This window comes from Arachis ipaensis, chromosome B05 (genome assembly GCF_000816755.2).
Source record: "Arachis ipaensis cultivar K30076 chromosome B05, Araip1.1, whole genome shotgun sequence".
Lineage (NCBI taxonomy): Eukaryota > Viridiplantae > Streptophyta > Magnoliopsida > Fabales > Fabaceae > Arachis > Arachis ipaensis.
Genome location: NC_029789.2, coordinates 13,866,030 through 13,874,832, shown reverse-complemented (window position 1 = coordinate 13,874,832; position 8,803 = coordinate 13,866,030).

Below are 8,803 nucleotides of genomic sequence, written 5' to 3'. Positions count from 1 at the left end.
CTTCATTTCTTATATAAAAAAATAAAAAAAAATATTATATATCCTTTAACTTTCAGTCTTTATTCAATATTTTGTAATAGATTTAATTTTTAAATTTGTAAAAAAATAAAACACATTATATAACTTCTTTTTGGTGAATCTAAAAGGATATGACTAAGAGACAAAGAGTTCTGGTGGTAGAATGTAAGTGTGCAAAAAAAGATAAAGACAAAAAGGAAGTGTTTTAATGAATGGTCTTTGTGCCGCAATGCAAGTAATTGAGAAAAATATTAGGCGACTAAGAAAGAGATAAAAGTGTCTGTAAGTGAAGCAAAAACAAGAGCATATGAGGGTCTCTACCAGTCTTTAGGCACGAAAAAAGGAGGAAAAGGTATATATAGAATCGCAAAGAGCCGTAAAACAAAAACGAAAAACTTGGATCAGGTTAAGTGCATAAAGGATGAGAGGTATTAGCTCAAGAGGAGAAGATCAATGAAAGGTGGAAGAGCCATTTCTACGAGTTATTTAATGAAGGATAGAAGACTCTTCCGAGTCTTGGTCGATTATGCACGAGAGAAGAAGATTAAAATTTCGACTACTATTGAAGGATTCGAGACTTCGAGGTAAAAGAGGCTTTAAAGTGGATGAAAAAAATGGTAGGGTAGTATGACCCGATAATATGAAGTTTGGAAGGACCTTGAAGAGAAAGACATCAGTTAGTTAACCAAGCTTTTTAATGAGATTTTAAGGTCAAAGAAGATGTCAGATGAGTGGAGAAAAAGTACCTTGGTACCTATCTACAAGAATAAGAAAAATATACAAAATTGTGAAAACTATAGAGGGATTAAGCTCATGAGTCATACCATGAAATTATGAAAAACGGTGATAGAACGGAGGTTGAGACAAAAGACACAAGTAACAGAGAACTAATTTGGTTTTACGCCAAGCAGATCCACCATTAAAGTAATATACCTATTAAGAAGGATGATGGAGAGATGTCGTAATAATAAACGGGATCTACATATGGTGTTTATTAATTTGAAAAAAGCGTACAATAGGATGCCAATGGAGGTTTTATGGAAGGTTTTGAAAAAGAAGAAAGTAAGGATCACATATATTCGTACAATTAAAGACATGTATGATGGAGCTACAACTAGTGTGAAGACTCAATGTGGTGTGATAGAAAAATTTTCTATTCGTATAGGATTACACCAGGGATCATCCTTAAATCCATACATTTTCACATTAGTCATGGAAGTACTCACTGAGCATATCCAAGAGCCTATGCCATGGTGCATGCTTTTTGCCGATGATATCGTTCATATGGGAGAGTAAAGGGAAGACCTAAATAAAAAGTTGGATTTATAGAGAGAAGCTCTAAAAGTGTATGGTCTACGCATAAGTCGTAGCAAGACAGAATATATAGATTGTAAATTCGGCCGCCAAAGGAAAAACCCTAATATAGAGGTGAAGATTGGAGAAAATATCCTACGAAAAGTTAAAAGTTTTAAATATCTTGGGTGCATCATACAGGATAATTGAGAGATCGAACAAGATGTAAATCATAGGATCCAAGCAGGTTGGTTAAAATGACGGAGTGCCTTTGGTTTTATATGTGACAAAAAAGTGTCTTTAAAACTTAAAGATAAATTCTATCGCACTATTAGACCGGCTATGCTTTATGTACAGAGTGTTAGACGGCTAAAAGGAAATACGAACATAAGCTAAGTGTAGCAGAAATGAAGATGATAGAATCGCGTCTCAAGTAATTTAGACATATGAAAAGAAGATTCACAAGACATTCAGTCAAAAGAGTGGATGAAATTGAAGATGGATAAGAAACAAAATAGGGATGGAGACACTGATCAATTCAAGTGTTGGAATAAATAAAAGTAAAAGGAAGCTAAAACAAAGAAACGTAAAACCTGGATTGAGAGTCACTTCTTAAAACAAGAAGAAATCCTAAATCCTAAGAGAGAGAGAGGAGATCTCCCTCTCAACTAAATCTAAATCATTAAAAAATAAAAATATGCGAGCTCTCTCTTGAATGGGTGCATTTCCACACTTTATAACCTCTGCTCTATGCTGTCTGTACTTGGATCTGGGTCAAAAAGGGCTTCAGAATTCGCTGGGGGAGTATTCTGTAAATTCTGATACGTGGCCTCTGTCACGCGTCCGCGTGGGTCACGCGGTCGCGTCATTCGGAGCTTTTCCTTGCCACGCGGTCGCGTCAGTCATGCGTCCGCGTCGTATGCGTTCTGCTTATGTCGCGCGGTCGCGTCAGTCATGCAGCCACGTCGCTGCATCTTCGCTTCTGGCACGCGATCGCGTCGTCCATGCGATCGCGTGAATACCAGTTTCCTTCAAAGCTCCGTTTTGCCTTCTCCTTCCATTTTTGTATGTTTCCTTTTCCGTCCTTTAAGTCATTCTGCCTTAGAAAATCTGAAACTACTCAACAAACTAATCACAGCATCGAATGGAGATAAAGGTAATTAAAATAATTGATTTTTAAAGCTTAGGAAACATGTTTTTCACAATATGACATAATAAGGAAGGGAAAGTAAAACCATGCAATTAATATGAATAAGTAGGTGGAGGATTGAATAAATCACTCAAATTAAGCACAAAAGAACTCATGAAATATGGGTTTATCAACCTCCCCACACTTAAACACTAGCATGTCCTCATGCTAAATCCAAGGTAAATAATTAAGGTTAAAGTGATGGAATGTCATGCAATGCAACCTAATTTAAATGCACTACCTAAATGAATGATGCATCATGCAACTCTAACTTATTCACTTATATAAAGCTTACATGTAGTCAAGTTAATTCACATTCTCAAGGAGTTGTGTGTATATATATATATATAGCCAAACCCTTAAATAATAAAGCATTTTAGCAAATGAGATGGGAAAGAAAACATTGTACAAACTTGCAAAACAATTAGTAAATATATGCACAGATATATGTTGATGAGTTATAGAACCCTCACTGGATTTTGTGTTTACTCTCTAGTCACTCAGTGTTTATTGGGTTTATTCACTCTATTTTTCCTTTTATTCTTACTTTCTATAACTTTGTTCTTCATCTAACTAATCAACAATTATAGAATATAGTCATACCAAAAAGTCATAAGGTCTTTAATTGAGGTTGTAATGGGGCCAAGGTAAAGGTAAGGATTTATGTATAGGGTCAAGTGAGCTAATAAGTGAATCCTTAATTGGACTAAGATCTCACCTAACATACATATTTAGCAAGATAAAACTTCTTTACCTATTCTCCCATATTATCCCACTTATTGTTACATGCTCATGTTTCACTTTTTATTTTTATCCCATGTGCATTGTTTTTATTTTGCATTAGGGAATTTCTTTTGTATTCCCTTTTATTTAGATGCTGAAAAATAACTCTCTCTTTTTTTTTAATGCACATGGTAATTGAATCACTTAGATTTTCTCATGAGCATGCTTCCCAAATTTTATTTTATTTCTTTTAACTTCTCTACCTTTTTTTTTCTATCATCCATGTTCCCAAAAGGTTTCCCACATTTAACTCTATTCATGATTTTCTATCTTAAGCTAACCAAGATTCACTTGGGATTTTCTTTTGTTTTTCTGCTTAAGGCTAGTAATTTGGCTAAATAGAATGAAGGGTTTTTAAAAGGCTCAAGGGGGCTAACAAGGGTGATGTAAAAGGTAGGCTAATTTGGGGTAAGTGAGCTGAAATCAAATGATGGCCTCAATCATTCTCTTGGTATGTATCTATTCTATATTCTATAATTGGACATATAGATTAAAGCAAAGTAAAGAACATCAGAATAAAAAGAAATGAAACACACATAAATGAAATTATGGTTTGAATGCAACCATACAATTAAGCTCAAGACTCACATGCTGTGTGTTCTCTAACTCAAGCATCATATATCATTTATATATTGTATGCAAGTTTAGTTAAAAATTCTCATTATTCTCATAAAAAAATTTATTTAGGGTAGCTTTTAAAATTTTAATGTTCCTCCTTGATGAAATGTTGTCAGCTTAACTATATCATGTAATGCTATATATAAGGTTTGTGGATTTAAATCTGATATGTTCAATTTCCTAGCTTACTTTCTTTTTATATTTTTCAATTTTAAACTATACTATCTTATGCTAAAAAGGGTAAACTATACTAATTAATCCACTAATAAATCAGAATTGCAAACTAAACTAAATAACTAAAATAAACTAAATGGCTAAAATATGAACTAAAGATGCAAAATACAGAAAATAGAGTAAAAATACATAAAAGTAATGTATAAGTACTCAGAAAATAACAATAAAAGAAAAAGAGAAAAATACAGAAAAATATCCAAAATAAAAGAAAAAGAAAAAAAAAGATGTAGTGGTTCACCAAAATAAACGCCAGAGATGGCGACCTCCCCACACTTAAAATGAAGCATCGTCCCTGATGCTCAATCAAGCCGGGTGTGAAGGAGTGTCATCACTGGAAGGGATGGTAGCTGGAGTCTCAGTGGTGGTAGGCTAGGAGTCTGGCTGCTGTGGAGGAGGTGCTGACTGGATCGGGATCTCAAGATCCGCAGCCTCAATCTGATGTGGGACCGCTGCCTGTGGTGCGGCTGGTGCTGCCTCCTGGGGATGGGTCTCTGCCTCGGGTGCATCCGCCTCCTCCTCAGATGCCTCGGATGGTGTGTCAGGCTCGGAGGAGATGTCACTGGATCGTATCATCAGCTTTAGGTGCTCATAGCGTCGCTTGTTGCGACGCTCCATCTGGTCAAGTCGTCGGAACAAGCGGTGCACCAGATGATAGACGGGCTCTGTGGTAGGTGGAGGTGCAGTAGTGGTAGCAGGGGTAGGTGGTGTAGCAGTGGAGGAAGAGGGTCCAGCAGACGGTGGGGCTGACTCATCAGTAGCAGTGAATGGTGGTGGTCTGTGGCCCAAGGCTAAGAAGTTCTGGCTATGCGGAATGATCTTCCTGCAATCCGCCGCTGGTGGTCTCTCATCGGCAGCCTCCCATGGCACGTCAGCTCGACGGCCAAGCTGTGTAACTAGATATGGAAAAGGGAGGGTGCCTCGGACGTGGACCCTGGCCATATAGTACCGAATGAAACGTGGCAGATAAAGGTCCTTACCCTCCAGCACACACCAAAGGAGGGTGATCATAGCAGCCAGGATCTCCGTCTTGTGAGTACTCGGCATCACATAATTACTCAAGATCTGATGCCATAACCGAGCCTCATCGTTTAAGTATGCTCTCTTGATCCCTCTAGGCATGGTAGTGTCCTGACCCATCTCCCAAGGGACTGTCGGGTCGAGAGCTATCCGTGCCTTTACAGCATCCCAATCAAACTGCATCTGACGCATGTCCTCCTCAGCCTTTGAATAACCATCAGGCTGATCGGACTTGGCTGGGAGCCGGAGAATGTCCTCTAAGGCCTCCTCAGTGACCATAATTTATTTTCCTCTCAGGTTCACTGCATCTAGGGTGGTGAGGTAGTAGTTGCAGTAGAATTCCCGGACCCAAGATGCGTTGACCTCTGTCAGTGTTCTCTCCAGAAAGAACCAGCCCCTTTACTTGATTTGCTTAGTGGTGTACTGCTGGAGTGCTTCTGGAATCTTCAGAGTTCGTTCCAGGTATAGATTTCTGGAGTTTGCAAAAGCCGGGTACTTCAGCTCACAGTACCGGTTTGTAAATTTTATAGGATCATTTTCAGGGAGCAGCTGGTCAGCTTTTTCCTGCTGTGTGAAGTCCTTCTCCTGCCATGAAGAATCGTGCATTAGAGCAATGATGGACTGGGAGGAGTCTCCTCTTTTGCGCTTGCCAGTAGCCTTGCCTTTTCCTTTCCTTTGTGAGGCAGACATCCTGAAAAACAGAAAACCAGGATATGGATAAAATAGGAAAGCAAATAGGCAATTAAACAAAGGAAACTCAAAGCGGCAAGGGAGAAATAGAATAAGGAAAATGAGTAAATGAAATGTGATTTAATTTATGTTAAATGGAAAAATAATCAATATGCCATGGTGAGAAAGTTAGAGGAAAGTAAAAATAATCAGAAAAGAGATCAAAAGGGTTAGTATGGTTAGAATTTGAAAAAGAAATTAGTAAAATAAAATTAGTGAGTTAGTAAAGTGCGGGTTAAAGTAAGTGGCATAGAAAAATTCCATATAACAAGGATTCACAGGTAAGAATAGAAGTACTCATAATCGAACAAGGAAAACAGGGTGATGCTGATTCGAATAGAAATAAAGAAAGCAAAAATTGGAATCAGTGAATCACAAATGCAGTTTATGAACCAGGAAATCAAAGAGGATAAGAAAGTCTGCCATAGCATGCATGAAACGGTTTGGGTAAAGCAGAGTTCAGAGATGCCAAACCAAAACATGAATGAAAACAATTTTAAAAAATTTGGGCAGCATTCCGGCTAAAATTGGATTGTCCCGGAAAATAAACAGCAATCATAGCAGTTCATATGAATTAAAAACTTGCTGCAGTTATCAGTAATGAATGGAAACAGGAAAATTTGGAGTAACAAGCAGCAATTGTAAGAAATCACAGCATATGAACGAGGTTACAGGAACAGTAGAATTGCAGTTATGATAAAATATAAGCAGGAACAGTGCAAGTAAACAGACCTAGATCCATTAACCACAGCCTAAGCTACCTAACAACCTAAAAATCCACTACAGCATGCATATCTATCTATCCTAATGATGAACAGAAACGGAAAGAATTACAGATAAACGACGAACGGATAAAAAGGGAGTACGTTTTGCGGAACCTGGTAGGCGGGAGGGGTGAGGGCTGCGCGACTGATAGGGTTCGCGGGCTGAGGGGGTTATATTTTCGAATCCACGCGGCCGCGTGGGGCACGCGGTCGCGTGGTTGGGGTGAAAATGGGAGTGACGCGATCGCGTGGGGCGCGCGATCGCATGAGAGGGGTGGAAAAGGGTTGACGAGATCGCGTGGGTCGCGCAATCGCGTCGCTGGAATTCGTGCTAAACGCATGACTCCAGTGCCGTTTTAGCGCAACTCTCTGTCTCCTTTTGGGGTGATGTGCAATCCATGCGACGCGATCGCGTCGCTCACGCGGTCGCGTGGGATTGGTATTGTGTAAGTGACGCGATCGCGTGGGGCATGCGATCGCGTGGGCCAATTTGTGCGAAACGCACAAGGGCCGCACGATTCCAGCCCAACTTTCTGTTCGTTGGATCCTTACGCCGATATATATATCACGCGGCCGCGTAGGTCATGCGGTCGCGTAGGTGGTGTTTCTCGCAATATGACGCGATCACATGGGGCATGCGGTCGCGTCGTGCACCCCCTTTTTTTTATATGCATGAAAATTGCAGAATGCAATGATTAACATGAATGCTATGCATGATTCCAGGTTTAATAAATTAAAATGAAAAAGGAAAAATGAAAGCAATTAACAAGAAATAAATTGAAAAAGAAGCGACCATACCATGGTGGGTTGTCTCCTACCTAGCACTTTTAGTTAAAGTCCTTAAGTTGGACATTGGAGGAGTATCCTGTTATGGTGGCTTATGTTTAAATTCATTTAAAAATCTCCACCAGTGCTTGGAATGCCAATAGCCTCCGGAGTCCCAAACTAGGCATGCAAAGCTTCCGAACAGCTTTAAATATATTGTTAGGCTCCCGGGATGACAAATGTCAGAATAAACTTTAGGATTCCAAGCCTTGCTTTTAAATCCGCCTCCATCTTGATCTACATGTCTCCATCCGGGCGGTTTAAAAAGTAGAATCTCACCGTGGTGACCAAACGTTCTCCGTGATCCATGCAATTGAGCATGATACCAATCCGTGTACTTCGAGGTGAAGCGTGGAACCTTATTGAACCTTGTGCACCAGCTCTGAGTACGAGCCATTTTCCTCTTACTCTTAAAACCGCAGAGAGCTCTAAGCTGGCCATCTGTTTCAAGCAAACCATATTCAAGTGAATAAGTAAAGTTATAAGTTAAGGATTGTACCCACTTGAAGCTTGTATTAGGTGGTAATGGCCTTGGGGTAGGTGTTTTTGGTGGTTCCGCAAGTTCCATTTTCTTGTGCTCTTCTGTGAATTCCTCCACTTCTTTGAAAAGATCTTCAATTGTATCCATGTCCTGGTCAAAGTCTTCTGCGTCTTCCTCATCACTTGAGTCATAGATTGGAGGTTGAGAGAAATCTACCTCTGCATCATCTTCATATTCACTTGGGGAAGATTCTTCGATCTCAGAGAATTCACTTGCGGATGCAAGTTCATCACTAAGAGAGTTAGACTTGTGACTATCATCATCAAGGGAATTTGTTTCTTGGATTATTCCGTCTGATTCTTCATAAACGATGTGCCTTGGAGAAATATCCTCCTTAGCATCAACTGTAGTCTCCTTGACGGCGTTTTCCTCAATTCTGGATTCCCATGGAGGTTCAGTATCTCCTAGATCTTCAACCAACTCTTCTTCTTGAACAAAGACAGCTTCTTCTAATTGTTCTAGTACAAATTCATTCTCTGTCTTGTCCACTCGAGTTTCTGGCAATTCCTTCATGCTCTGCTCTTCATTGGGCTGTCCACATGGGGCTGTGGCTAATCCTTGTGTATTTGAGCACCTAGAAGCCCATTGAATTATCGCTTGCTCCAGTTGTTGAATGGTTGTTTGAAATTTAATTACTGTTTCCCTTAGGCGATCCTCTGCTTCCTGGGTTGCTGGACTTGGACATGACACAAAGGAAAGTGGTGGTGATTGGGAACGATTGGATTGGTATTGGGGTAAGGAAGGATCATATGGTGGCGAATGGTGAAGAGAAGCTTGTGAGTATGGTGGTTC